Genomic DNA, 15,513 nt, shown 5'->3' with positions numbered 1-15,513 from the left:
GACCACCACTGGAATCATTGAGGACCCAATGTGCCTGTCGTGCTTGGAGGAGGCGTATAGCACTGAGCCCTTTCTATGTGAGTATCCTGCCTTTGCTAGAGCACGGCTACGAGTTTGTGGTTCCGATTGTGAGAATGAGTAATACTCGTTCTCTAAAACTGGAGAATATTTATAGATTTGCCAAAGAATCAGGAAAATTCTCACAGGACTAACTATCTCTGTCTCTGTCTCTGTCTCTGTCTCTATCTCTATCTCTGTCTCTATTCTTTCCTATCTCTTTCTCTTATACTTTTCTCCTTCACTCCTTGACTATGTACCCTCTTTCCAGAGCTCGAAATACAATGGGCTTTTTAGCCTGAGTGTTTTAGGAGCCACCAAATCTCCTGGTGCTCCTTGGCTCGACCTTTTCAAATTTCAATTTCACATAGCCGATGCCTTAATGTTGCGGATATACGACGCGTTTTCGTTAGTATACTCCAGGTGGATTTTAAATGAAAACCTTTTGCCTAGCGTAATACCAAGGCACTTAATAGCTAGTATAGTCGTAAGAAGGTGCATCAAATGCCTAGGCATAATCATCAATAGCAATGCAAACATTTGTGGTCATAAGTAATTGGAATATACTCTGCGAACAAATCATTCTACCTACATTTTTGCATATGTATACTTGTTCACTCCGCTCGGGAGCATAGGGGGGACCCATTGTACACGGTTCTGGGCTGTTGTTTTTGCAGCATTCCATTTGATGTGGGCATCTGTTAACTCGCGCAACATCGACCTTCTGCAAGTAATCTTTTACTATCTGGTGTTTTTTTAAGCGTGTGTCCTATCCATCGCTACTTTCTTGTCATAAGATGAGCTCCTCATTCGTGGGTACCTGCATATGAACCCTTAAATCGCGTCGAGAGCAGAAAATTAGTATGTAACCTCTAAGTTACTAATCAGTCCAGTCCTTATGTACGGTTGTGATGTATGGATTCTTAGAGCATCAGACATAACTCAAATACTAACTTTCGCAAGGAAAATACGCGTATCGACTACGCTATAACGAAGATCTCAATATACTTATAGAAAGAGAAAATGCAGTAAGATATATAAGGAGTTAACGAATAAGATAACTGGATCATATTAGCAGAATACCAGAAAAGAGAGTCACTAGCACAGCATATTACAGGATACCGGTGGGAAAAAGAAACAGAAGCAGAACGCAGAAAAGCTGACTGGCTTCTCTTGTAAATGATTTAAGGACAATGAGTGCTGCCAATTGGGACGGGTTAACTAATGGTCGAGTTAAATGGAAGAATGTAGCTGTGGAAGCTATGGGCCTGCAAACACCGTGAAGCTAGTGATGACAAAAAAAAAGCGGAATCCCTAATTGTTGATTCATTTTTGATTTGTTGCAGTTTGAAAATGGAATTTGTGGTTTTTTAAGACATTTTGTCACATGGCCATGTCACTTTTGTAAGTTTATGAAATTTATGCCTAAAAGAACATTCAAAAAACCCTGTACAAATCACAACATTCTGTGCAAAATTATCAGCGTACATAGTTTGAGTCCTTGTTTTATAAGAATTAGAGATTAGGTGTATGTGGTGAAGAACGAAAAACTTTCAACCGTAGTAATGCACGCCACCTATGGCTAGTAAATAAAGAAGAAAATATATTAATAAGCATTATAGTAATATACATTTCAAAGATCAATAATTTACTGCTTCCGCAAAACAAGTTTAATTTAGCTTCAAATTCTAATCAACAATGTGCCACAAGCTCGCACTCAGCCATGCGATAGCAGTACTATTTTATTTTTACAGCATTTACGTCAATCAACTGCATGAACAGCACACCAACTGGTGCCACAGCAGAGACAAAAATAAGCGAAAATATAGGGTTTTCTGAAAGCGGTGGATTGAAGTTGACCGGTTGTAGCGATGTCTGATAAATCTGTGGTTTGTTATTCAGTGATTGCTGCTAAATCGCAATTACACCAATGAGCAGCACTCGAAAATGGTAAATTTTTATTATGAAGGACTTGAGGAAATAGTTATCTCTCTAGGAGATTACGTGAATTAGCCTCCGACAACAATCTTTTTCTTATAGAGTTTCCAGCAGTGGCAGGTCTACGCCAGTAAGCCACAATCAACTGATGCGCTCAAGGCCAGATGATGAACATACGTCTGGAGCTTGCTCAAACTCAGTCGGAACTATGCGGCAGAGTCAGAGTAAAACTGAACTTCTCAAATCTGAGACACTATACGAGACCTCGGTGGACATTTGAGTGCTGTCTTTCTACCACATACGAGCAGAGTAAGTATTTGGAGCTTTTAAATCAAATAAATAATAATAATAATTAATTTCATTACTCCAATTGGAAAACCCTATGTTTTTGACTATTTCCATAACGGATGCGAAATTAAAATGCCATAAATGTCACGAAGAGCAAAAAGCACAAAGCAAGTAAATTTCCCAGTGTCAAGCGTCTATCTCGACACAAATACAATGGCATAATTGCAACAGCAGCAACTACATAAGCCGTTAAAGTTAATTAGCTGCAAAATGCGCGGTTTTCTGACAACGTCGCATCTAGTTTCCATAAAACGGACATAAATTTTAGACATCAATTTTGTGCAACAAAATCTGCTGTCCAAATCGGCAGTTAACTTCATATTTGCGCAATGAGCATAGCCCAGCAAAGCAGAAACTCGGAAAGCTTCCCAGGGGTATAAATTATGGGAAATTACTGATTTGTGATCAAACCACCGCTTTGCGTTTATTTTGCACAAATTGTAAGACAATCCGAACTAAAAGCTCACTCAAACGGACACCTCGCACTTGTTGGCACTGCCGCCGGAAAGTCCGGAACTTCGAGTAGACACCGACAAGCTCAGCCCATTAACCAAACAATTTTCAGAGAGAAACTAGGTTTAGTCTAAAAACCAAGAGCAATACATCCAGCGAAAGATATTTAAAACCAATTTAATCCAGAATGGAGGGTTCCCGATTTAGAGGTATCGGATTTTAAATTGAAATACCAGTAAAACAACGAAAATTCAAATTAATAGGGCAATCTATACTGATTTTGTGTTGAACCACTCATGATATTTATTTTTTACAGATAATCCCTTTCAAATGTTGACCGCAGCTGCGCCGTAATTCGGGCATCCGTAAACACCAATTTTGAATGACTCACTGGAGGACTTCGACGGTATCTCGTGAATAACACAGGCCGACAGCATCTCAGACCCAGAAACCGGACTATATATTTTCGAAGGATTTTGATGCGCTGAATCCAAATCTGGCCTCAGAATTGCTCTATCAGCTCTGGTTTTCGAGATATCCTAACCTAAATGTGCAAAAAACACCGTTTTTGCCCATATTTGAGGTTAAATAGCCTTGCCTGAGCGCGCGATGAACACTTTTTACAGAGCGTCGATTTTCGTAATACGATTGTTCGATTTGGAAAAGTTGCTGAGGTGTAAATCTTTCCACGACGAAATGTCAATGAATACTGAACAAAATTATGTATTTATTTTGCCAGTAGTCACGCGTGATCTGTCAAAAAACCCCTTTTAGAAAAAGTACCTCCAATCTGATTACCCTTTAGTTTATATACCTACCTGACATGTTGCTTTCGAAGCATGATTTTCACGGTCCTGCATGAGCTGGTTATTGGCCATCTTGAGTTCGCTTCTTGAATCACTGCTGCATCTATCAGTCGTTGTTTGCAGAGAGGTGCTTGCATACCGGTCGTGCTAGCTACAGAAAGATTTGCGCCGCCTGCTTTGGCTAGTATATCCACATTCTCGTTTCCTTCAATTCCCTTGCGACCTAGAACACAGTAAAGGGTGACTTGTTTCTCACTTTCTAGCTCATCTATTCTGTAATAGCATTGCCGTACGCAGTGGGGGTTGGCATTGCAGTTGATATTGCATTGATGACTGTTTGGCTGTCAATGTGGAAGTTTATTTGAGAGTTCGGAGGAGTGTTCTTTATGGCTAAGTCTGCTGCTTTCATTGCTACATAGATCTCAGCTTGGAACACACTACAGTAGTTCGGTAATTTGTATGCCTATTCATAGCCCAATTCCGAACAAAATACTGCGATGCTCTCCTCCATTTTGAAACCGTCCGGGTAAATGTTAAAGTTGTGGCGCGTTGAAAGTTTTTCCTTATACCATCCGACCTTTTCTAATACTCTCTTTGGCTCCCTGTTGAAATCAGCTTGAGGAATAACATAGTCCGAGTTAGCGTTTAAACCTCTGCATACCCGGCTGTGGTCATATGGCCTATGAACTAGTTGTACTGTGGTCAATAGCCTAAGTGCAAACTTCTTTGCCGAACTTTTTGATACTAAGTATATTGGGTCAAGAACAAGTAACTTGTCCAATACCGCTGTAGGAGTGGTGCAAACTTGAACTTATATTACATTAAAAATATTTTTTGGAAGAATCTTTAAAATCAAATATCTCGAAAACAGTGAAGTTTTGGTCATCAAGTCATATTTTTTGAACCACCCTGTACTACTACAACCAAACCATCTATCACTAATCTTTCATAACTCATTTTAGACTACTCAAGCGCACTGCAAATATATTGCAAATGTTCGAATGTGTGCACTCGCATCAATACATACCGACTCACCATTACCATTATTGCCACAAATGAGCGATAATCAATCAAACACAAATCAAAACCGAAATTTATTGAAAATTTCATTGTGACATATGATATGAGAAGCCCTGCTTTCCCGAAATTAATTCGCCACCCATCAACCGATGCTACGAGTATATTGCGCTAGTACTTTGCCACACTTACACGCTTCAATCAACTGTCATGAAAATCAAAATCGCAAATGGCAAAATCGCTGCACGCAAATGACTCAGTTTCGACAGACGGCCGAGCTACAAGTGGTCTGGGCATGAAACAGCGCGCGACAATGTCGGCTTAATGGCCAAACACAAACGCAGCCGCTACAGTAGCTGTATTTTATGCACGTGTACATACCTACATACACAGCGAGCAATAACAGCCATGGGGTGGCTGCCGAACATTCGAGCGCCGTGCTAAATCAGCGTTTTAATGTTATGATTATTACGAGTACTGCGCGACATTCGCCACTTTCTGGCGGTGTGATGAGAAAATTCAAAACTCCTGCATATCTCCCTTGGCCACATGTGTGTGTGTGTGGGTTTCGTGTAGGCTTATGGAGCGTGAATATATGCCATTTGTATTTGCGAATATTTATCTGCATGTGTGGATGTGTGCGCGCTTATTATGGCAATGCTCGAATTTAATATTAAAATATACGACAGCTTTGCATGCAAAGTGAAAATTTTCTACTTGCTGTACGCTCGCACCTCTGCCTATACATTAAGGCGCTGCGTTGTCCACCTCGTCTACTTCGATTGCCTTTGCAAGCGCTGTTCCGCTTACGTGATTTTGTTCGCTATTTCGGAATATTTTTACTTTGTTTTCGCATAGCTACCCGCCCATGGTACGCCTTCACAATAACAAAAAACACAAGCAGAGGATAAAGACATGAAATAAATACCTATGAATGTATGTATGCGTGTATGTATGTGTGTGTGTATGTATGCGTATGTATGTAGGAAGTGAGTATGCGATCCACTCGAGCGTATGCAAACAGCTCAGCAGAGCGGGCATTGAGCCCAATGAGCGGGAACAGACGCAGTGGCATCAGCGCCAGCGCGAGATTTAAGCCAATGCACGCGGCATATTTTGCAGCCCAATGACAACGAAAATACGATTCAATTTTCGCGCATTACAAATCAATAAGTTGTTATCGGATGTAATCGGATGTAAAGCAGACCCGGCAGAAAAATTGCGGATGATATGAAGGAGGGAAAGGGGCCGTATTATTACTATGTTTAGAGTGTGAAAAGTTTGGCAATATATATTTTAATTACGTATATACTCGTATATGTAAAAACAAGTTGGCGCAAAAATAATCAGTTTTAATTAATTAATTTTGTTTGGTTTGTTTTTACTAAATAAAAAAATAAATAAATTTTGAGTGATGGAAATACTTATTTTCAGCTTTCCGCACTCCACTGCTTGTCTACTTGTATATAGTCGCTATTTAGTTCACAATTCACTATGATTGAGGTTCAAGTCCAATTGCAGAAAACTCAAAATTTCCTATAGGATGATTAATTTTGCGCCACATGTCTTCAAAATAATCGAATCACAACAAATTACTAAGTTTACATAATAAGTTTTCTATAATCAATTTTATCTATAACTAAATAACTAAGCGCATAAATAAATCCACTATTAGGTTAGATTTGATTAGATTAGATGTGTGGGAGGTTGGACAAGTCCAAGCACTCAGTCAGGAGACCATTGTACTACACCCGGATATATTTCAGTAGAAAGAATAGAGAGATAGGAAAGATAAAATGTGGGAGGTGAGACGGAAAAATTAGTTTGAAGTCACTCTTCCACAAATCTCTTGGATTCATTGATGAATCTTAAGAAGAAGAATATGAACTTTATCCATACTCAGTACATCGCAACCCGATATCCTAAGTCTGATTCTGGAAAACGCCGGACAGCTACAGAGCAAAAGCTCTGCAGTATCGTCATCCTCAAGACAGGATAGGCATATCGGGCTGTCGATATAAGGTTAATTCGATGAAAATACACGTTTTTAACCTTCGGAAGACACACTGGCATATGAGTTACCCCACAAAATATTTGATGACTCGTGCTTTTTTTAATACTAACACCTTTAAATAAACCGTTGGCTGTGTTTTAGCAACGCCGATTTTACTTCGCGGATTCATGCAGTAAGCTCTCAGTAGTTGGTCCCCAATTTATGCAGATTTAAAAATGTGAGTGCGTCAAATTTACCTCAGTTCGCATACTTTTTCTGTATATACAGACAACGTCAAACAACAGTGTACACTGTGTATTGACAAGTCTAGGGCACTATCATCGTCATCAAAATCAATTATTTCGTCAACCAAATCAGATAAAAAAAAGTGTCTACCTCGCTTTTTTTTAGAGGCCGAAGAGAAAATCACTTCTTATAGAAATGAAATTAGAAACGATAAAAATTTCCCTTTGACCAAACGAAACTAAATATACATTCTGTCAAAACAGTACCGAGAATTGTTCAAAAAAATGCAGAATAATGCAGTAAATTTATTTTGTCGCCTTCAAAATAGGCTCCCTTCGGAGCAATACCAACGATTAGTGCAGTCATCAAAGCACCTTTTAAATGCGTTTGAGGGGATCTTCCTCAGCTCCTTCAGCGAATTCTACTTAATGGCCTCTATCGACACAAAGCGGCGTCCGCGGAGTGGCAATTTAAGTTTTGGGAGAAGGAAAAAGTCACAGCGGGCTAAATCCGGTAAATACATTGGTTGTTCGATGATATTTGTCGAGTTTTTGGTCAAAAAAGTGTTCACATTATGAGCGTCGTGAGACGGTGCGTTATCATGGTGCAAGATCCATTAGTTTTTTTTCCACAAATTGGCCCATTTCCTATGCACATTCTCTCTCAAACGTCGAAGAACTTCCAAATAATATTCCTTATTTACCACAGAACCATTTGGAAATAATTCCGAAGGCACAACACCATGATATTTAGAGAAAAGGAGTAGCTTCACTTTCACCTTTGACCGACTTTGACGTGGTTTTTTCGATTTTGGCTCATGTGGATGGCGCCATTCAGCATCTCAGCCGCCTGTTGACTGATTTGCATGCCAAACTCATATACTCACGTCTAATCACCTGTTATGATGCGCTGGATAAACGTTGGGTCCGAATCCACTTGCTCAAGCATGTCTTCAGCCACCTTCTTGCGACTAGTTTTTTGAAAGAAATTCAACTCTCTTGGAACCAGTCGAGCAGTCACGCATCTCATGCCCAATTGATGGTGTAAAATGTTGCGAATTTATTCATGAGATACGCTGAGGTCACAAGTTAGGTAACCTTCAAACTTAAGTGAAGGTTTTCCGGCACCATTTCCTTGACTTTGTCGCCGTTTTCATCCGTTGAAGAAGTTGATGGGCGACAGATCTTCCACGATTTCTCGGTCCTATGCAAAAGTTTTATAACACTCATAAACGCGTGTTTTTGATAAAGCAATGATTCAGGACGCGAAATCCCGTTCAAAACACAAAATTGAAGACAAATCCTTTGTTCGATATTTTTACCCATAGTGAAAATCGCAGGGCACACCTGCGGTTGATTGATGAAATTAAATGTCGAAAACAAGCTAAGTGACAGATCACGCTCAAACTCTGCGACACTATTGAGGACAGTTGCACCAACATTCCGGTAAAAGAAATTTACGCGCGCTTTTTAAATGAAAAATCTATACTATAAAGGTGAATGTCTGTACGTTGTCCGCGCATCACTACGAAACGACAACACCAAATGACGTAAAAATTTTTATACATTCATATTTTCACCCAATGAAGGCATATAGGCATATTTTTATGATGGAACTCCCTTCCCACAGCCCCCAGGCCGCGCCACCACTCTCATTCGTCACTAATAACACAGGCCGACAGCATCTCAGACCCAGAAACCGGACTATATATTTTCGAAGGATTTTGATGCGATGAATCGAAATCTGGCCTCAAAATTACTCTATCAGCTCTGGTTTTCGATATATCCTAACCTAAAAGTGCAAAAAACACCGTTTTTCCCCATATTTGAGGTTATGTAGCCTTGCAGATGTTTTCTTTCACCAAAATTAAAGGATGGCATCTTTAAATGCAAGCCTTCTGTTTTTAAATGGCGGTGAGTTTGCTCAAATATCATTTTTTTTCGCTGATATATCGCATTTTGAAAATTTCATGTTTCTAAATTTTCCTACACCTGAAAATCGATGGAGATAACATAGACATGATATAGTCGATTACTATAATAATTTTCTTGAATTGAGTCTTATTTTTCTTAAAATTTTGTCTCACACCATAAGTGTGCTAACTCACCAAACCCCTACACTATCTAACCCACGGGTACCGAGTCATACACAGCCCTAACCCCTAGAAACCACCCCTACCATACCGCAAGCAGGCTAACCCACTTAACCCTGGAGAGCAATTCTGAGGCCAGATTTGGATTCAGCGCATCATAAACCTTCGGAAATATATAGTCTGGTTTCTGGGTCTGAATGTTGGTTAAATTTTGTGGGCCTGTGTAATGGAATATTTGCTTAAATTTAATCTAAAAATCTTAGTTTTTCCTATTTCCCACTATTTATAGCACACTCTAGACTTCATAATCTGCATAAACTGTTCAACTATGACCCAAAAGCAAAGTTCAAAAACGGTTTGAGATAGAAAATTAATAAAATAATTTTGCTTGATATTTTTCTGATTGGTTATTTTGATTTTATTCAACGAGGCATAGCAACGGATGCCGGGTAAAAGCATATAAAATTGCATTCGAAATTCAATTTCAGAGACAGGAAGGTGAATTATTTACTATTTGTCAGACTTGGCGTGCTAAAAATAAATTAATTAAAATAATACCTGAAAAAAGCATTCGTGTTAACCAAATAATATTGTAATATTATGGTTATTAATATAAAATTATTTTCCATGAAATTATATTACTGTTTGTAATTATTTTATATACATATCCTAAATTCCTCAAAACTATTCCTACGCGAGCGTGACCGCGGGTTAAAGCTAGTTCCCTATATTTTTTGACAGAATGTATGGATTTTTGTGCCAAAAAATGTTCAAATGATTGAAAACAAAGCACCCTTTGATAATGGGTGGCAAGAATGAGTGACGTTCACCGGGGTAGGCAATTTTGACTCCCATATCCTGGTAAACGACGCAGGCAAAATAAAATATATTCAAAACGTATTTCGAACAGTTAAACGAAACTCAAACATGACAGCGATCGTGTGACCAACAGTAATAATTCAAATAAAAATAATTTGCGCACTTATTTTCTTCTTCGTTTCTTCAGCTTTCTTAATTAAAAACCATACTAAACTGTTAAGCACCCATTCGCGCTGACATTGCGCTACGCCTTACTTGGTTTGGCACCCCAACATAGCGAATATGAATTCAACAGTTTACTCATGAATCGCATCGGCCCACGCGAATGAAAATAAAGTTGGCAATTTGGCAAACGCGTCAAATTGGACAAATTCACAATATTGTCTTCTTCATATCCGCCAACGTTGTACGAACGATTCACGCGAAGCGAATGAGAATGAAGAAGTGGGAAAATGCTGTAAAGTGTCTGTCTTACTTTGTCACAATTTTAGTGTGCATGTTTGACTTATGAAGGAGGTGCGGTGGTGTTGGCAGTGGTCGCTTGACACAGCGTGAGTGCAACTTGTTGCATTGTTTGCTTGTTGCTGTTATTTCTCTGTTCTCTCCACTAGCCTATGTGGTACGTTGTCTTTCGCTTGATTCATTTGTTTGGCGACACTTTGTCAACCTGTCAGAATGACAGGCATTCCCCGGCCCGAACAACTACATAGCCGCCGCTCGCTTTGAGTGGGGAGCATAAAGGCTAATGCCTGTCACATGTTAATGCATGGCGCTTTTATTATATGATGTCACATCAACAAGCAGTGACTTTCCATGGCTGGGTTCACACAAGTCTTCGCTTATATTTATTTATGTATGTACATGTGCATAGTCGCAATAGCAATTCGAAGAGCAACACAAAGGCATATTCCATCGGTTCATTGCATGTTAGTGTTCAGTAGCGCAATGTAGTGTAACGCCAGTGCCATTGCCCACATTCCTTCCACATCAAAGCTATTCGCATGAGTTTGTTGGAATTTTCTCCACTGCCGTCTACCCAATCAGCACGTTTTGTGCCTCTCAGTGCCTCTTGATATCCATTTTTATATTATATTTTATTTCTTCTTATTATACGCGCGAGCCTTTATTTATATTCTCTCATTTCAGGCGTTCGCTACGTTGTATTCGCTTCACTCGTATTTCCGTTTATCATAAATGCGCCATATTTTTCGTTGTGACAATATAAAATGATATAATGATTGTCATTTAATACTTTTAACCTGAACTCAGGCGAGCCCCGCACGACTGGCTGGTCCTATGCACAAGCATACATACATGCATATTTGTATGGGTAGGACTGTACGTAATTTTCCGAGACTCCCAGCAAAGCATGAAGCAGCTGCCAGGTATGTAAATGTATGCGATGAATGCTTATAAAGGGTGATCAGATTGGAGGTACTTTTTCTAATAGGGGTTTTTTGACAGATCACGCGTGACTACTGGCAAACTAAATACATAATTTTGTTGAGTATTCATTGACATTTCGTCATGGAAAGATTTACGCCTCAAAAACGTTTACAAATCGTACAATACAAAAATCTACGCTCTGTGAAATGTGTTCATCGCCCTCTCAGGCCAATTTTCCCTATGATCAAAAAGTACCGGGAATGTGATGTTGACTGTTTTCTTCGATTGCCAAGGCGAAGTGCACCATGTGTATCTTCCATCAGGCCAGACAGTCAATAAAGAATACGAGTTACTCTAAACAACACAAATAGCGCTGGTATTTCAAAACGTTCTGAGTACGTAAAAGCCAAAAAATGTCAAACTTTGCCATACAACTGTCAGTTGCCAAATTGCAACACCAGGGTTGACAAATCCCGACATATAAAAGGCACCCCTCGTATTATTGATTCGGTTTAAAGCGTTTAAGAGATGCTGTGCGTCGCAAACGGCCGGAAATGTGGGCAAACAATTCTTGGATTTTCCATGATGATCACGCGTCATCGCACCGAGCCCAAATTGTGCTGGATTATTTCACCAAACACCAAGTAAATACCATCGTGCAAGCACCGTATTCATCTGATATGGCCCCGTGCGGCTTCGTTTTGTTTCCCAAGTTGAAGTTACCACTTCGCGGAAAGAGATTTCAGTCGATAGAGGAGATCAAAGAGAATGCGACGAAGGAGCTGAATATCATCCCTTCGTCGGTCTACCAGGGGTGCACGGAGGCCTGGGTTAAAAGTTGGCACATGTGTGTTGCTTCAGACGCATCATATTTTGAAGCAGATAAAATAAATTTGCCTGAAATTTAACGCTGTTTTGTTTTATTTAAACATTGCCTGTATACAACGATGAGGCCCACTTTTGGCTTACGTCATTAATGGCTACGGCAGTAAACAAAATTGCCATATTTGGCCTGAAGAGCAACCCGAAGCCATTCAAGAACAGCCACTAAAAACAACCGTTTGGTGCAGCCTATGGGCTGGAGGAATCATCGACCCATATTTCTTCAAAGACGAGGCTGATGCCAATGCAACAGTGAATGGCCGAATGCTATGCCACCATGATAAACAATTTTTTGATGCCGGAAATTTAAGCGCGTAATCTTTACAACATTAAGTTTCAACAAGATGGTGCTACCTGCCATACAGCCCCTGAAACAATGGTTTTACTGCGTCATCGTTTCGATGAGCAAGCGAGCAATCTCCTCTCGTACCAGTTGATTGACCACCAAGATCGCGCAATCAATTTGAATTTGCGTTGTTTTATTTCAATTTAAAATCTGATGCCCCTAAATTGCTCACCCCTTATATGAATACATTCACAGTTGTATTCATATCGTGTATGTGTTTCAGCACTACTAATGACGCTCATCTCGTAGTCAACACTGTTTCGATTTTTTGTTTTCTTTTTTTGTTTTTTTTTTGTTTTGCCTTTTGTGCTACTAAAATCGCTACATCCATTTTACTTTATTTGCTTCAATGAAATTCGCAAAAATAGCAAACTGCTGGATACTCAACAATTTTTCCCCATCAATAAACGTAAATGTAAAAATTCGAGGGAAAGTTTTTGAATGAGTATTTGCCCACATCCACACTTGCACATTATTGTTTTTATTCTTTTTGTTTTACTTATACAGGCTATCTCGCTTACTCTGTTAATGGCAAGAGAAAACTCGTACGTACGTCATTAAATGTTCCTGCGAAGCCCTGCTTTCTTCTAACAATATTAAATTTCAAAAAACCATTTGCGTGAATTATGTAGCTTGCATAGAAATTTTGATCACTGAGCGAACTGAGGAGTTAATAGCTCCAGTAATGATTCAAAGAATATGATAGTTTCTAATTAGAGAGTGGAAATAATAATTTTAGGAAATATTTTCTTTAATAGTAGAGGCGTTGTGTCGGTGACTTGTGTTGCTAACAAGCTACAGTGCCAAGGCGATGTTGAAGCAACAAGCAAAGGAGTGGAAAAAATTTAAAGTGAGCTGTTGATTATTTCAGATTTGAGATTTGCGTCTTTGTGGTACTGTTTCCGATTTTGCGACGTACAAAAACAACGAAAAAAATTAGAAAATGGTCCTCTCTAGATTATTGTGTGAGGCTATTTACCGAAAGTGCTGCCTTTTGTTCCGTTTGCTTAGCACAAACAGCATAATATTTATGTGGCTGGCAGATGTTTTATTGGGGTCAAATTGCGATCGTGAGATGACCTACGCCTCTTCGCCAACGGGCACGGCTATATATTAGAGTGGGCCGAAAAAAATTTTTTTTAGGATCAAATCGTAATAGTGCTGAACAGCACTGTTAGACTAATAAAGTGTGTGCCAAATTTCAGTCCAATCGAACGAGATCTCCTGTCGCCAGCAGAGGCCTCAAATTTTGGAATTTCACTTTAAATTCTAAACAATTTTAACTTTTTTGAAAATGCTTATTGTTATCATACCGGTATATGTTAAATACAAATTTTATATGAGAAGGCCCACCGAAATAATTTAATTCACTACTCTCCACTCTGTTTGTTTGATCAAGCAATACGTTTTTGGAGCTCCCAGTAACTCGTCCTTGTACTGCGAGTTGATTTGAAGTTACAGCAATTACTTTGTTTATTTTTCTTCCGCTTTATTCGAGAGATATTGTTTCGTATAAAAGCATTTAATTATAATATTTTATTAAAAGTTTATAAGACGGCAATGGCATTAACCAAATTTTCCCTGGGACAAACGTTTAATTGTCCATTGTTTGGAAGTCCTAAGGATTTGCCAGATCATCAACTACCCGACTATAATTACAGTGAGACATGCCGAAGAATCAGTTAGGCCCGAATTAGGCAGGCTTTACTGAGGCACGCCTCACTCTTACCTTACCAGGCCCACGTTAGGCAAGGCAAAGATTGGCATGCCAGAACAATACCAAATTTGATTGTGGTCACGAAAATCTCTGGCAGTGTCTCACTTAGGCATAAATTGGAATCCGTAACTGATTTTTAGAAGGGTATCCGGAGTATTACTGAAGTTCGGTTTTTCGAACCTGCGCCTAATGAGGCAGATGTGTGGCGATACCTTTCGGGACTTGGGCCTAGTTTGGCTGCCTTATGAAGGCGCAAATTTGGAATGCGGTCTGCCTTATTTGCGCCTAATCACCGCCTTACCAAAATTTCTAGTGGGGTACCAACTTATGAAAATGTAATGAGATGTGGTTTTTTTCAAAGACGGGAACTGGGAGTAGAGTCAGGAGGAAACAGGGAGCCGACGGAGTATCTATTCTGCACATAGAATTTCTGCTTTGAAAGAGGTGCTGATGACTTTAAGGCGAATGCTTCCCGACTTTCTGATATTTCAACTTGTAAGTGTCAATTTTACAACTTGCTCATGTCCCAGTGAAAAAAAAAAATGCCTGCTTTTCTGTCAGACCAATGAAGTGCTCATAAAGGCCGTATCCGATTAGTGGACATACCTGAAACAAAGAAACTTATATTTAGAAAACAACGACGCCGCGATTAGATGACCAAGCAAATTACTAATAAAAAATTCTGTGGTCCAGAAAACTGTCCCTCTTGTTCTACGTTCGGCTGCAACAATATATCGGAAGTGAATGATGATTCAAGTATGCTAAAGTGACGCTCGGGATGGATGCATTCGGTGTACCTTAGCATCCCGTCAAACTATGCCTCAGTTTAACAACAGAGCACAATACTTCCTCTGATTTAATAAATATGAAATGAACTATTGCTTTACGTTGAAAAAACGCAGCAGTGCAAAGTACTGATTCAGCGAAGCGCTAGCAAACCCACTCGTACTTTGCGGCTATTTGCAAATCAATCGAAGCGTCGTTGCGTACATTAGTAAACAGATTTTGTAGTTTTCACAGGGCTTTAAGTGAGGTGGCTGCACTGCGCTGCTAAGTACGGAAATCACACTCAGTATTCTTAATTTTCGCAAGAGAAATGTCGGTCGGCATAGTATTCTTCTTCATCAGTATTTTTAGTTATTTTTTAGTACGTAGTTATCTAAGCATGATAGTTAATCTTCTGATTTTTTTTTTTTTGTTTTTGATTTTTTCAAACGCTCGTGCCAATTTAGGTTATTATCCATCATAACTCCAAAGTAGTTATTTATGTCTCTCAACCATTACGATAATTGGTGTAAAACTTATGGCTATGAAAAACTATAATTTAATTGTTTGCAGTAAAACTTCTTAGGCGTCTATGGACGAGCGAGAATGGAGAGTAAAATTTCAAGGCCATGCAACGTTTTGGGCACT

The sequence above is a fragment of the Anastrepha obliqua genome, chromosome 1 (genome assembly GCF_027943255.1).
Source record: "Anastrepha obliqua isolate idAnaObli1 chromosome 1, idAnaObli1_1.0, whole genome shotgun sequence".
NCBI classification, from domain to species: Eukaryota; Metazoa; Arthropoda; class Insecta; order Diptera; family Tephritidae; genus Anastrepha; species Anastrepha obliqua.
This window is presented reverse-complemented; position numbering follows the sequence as displayed.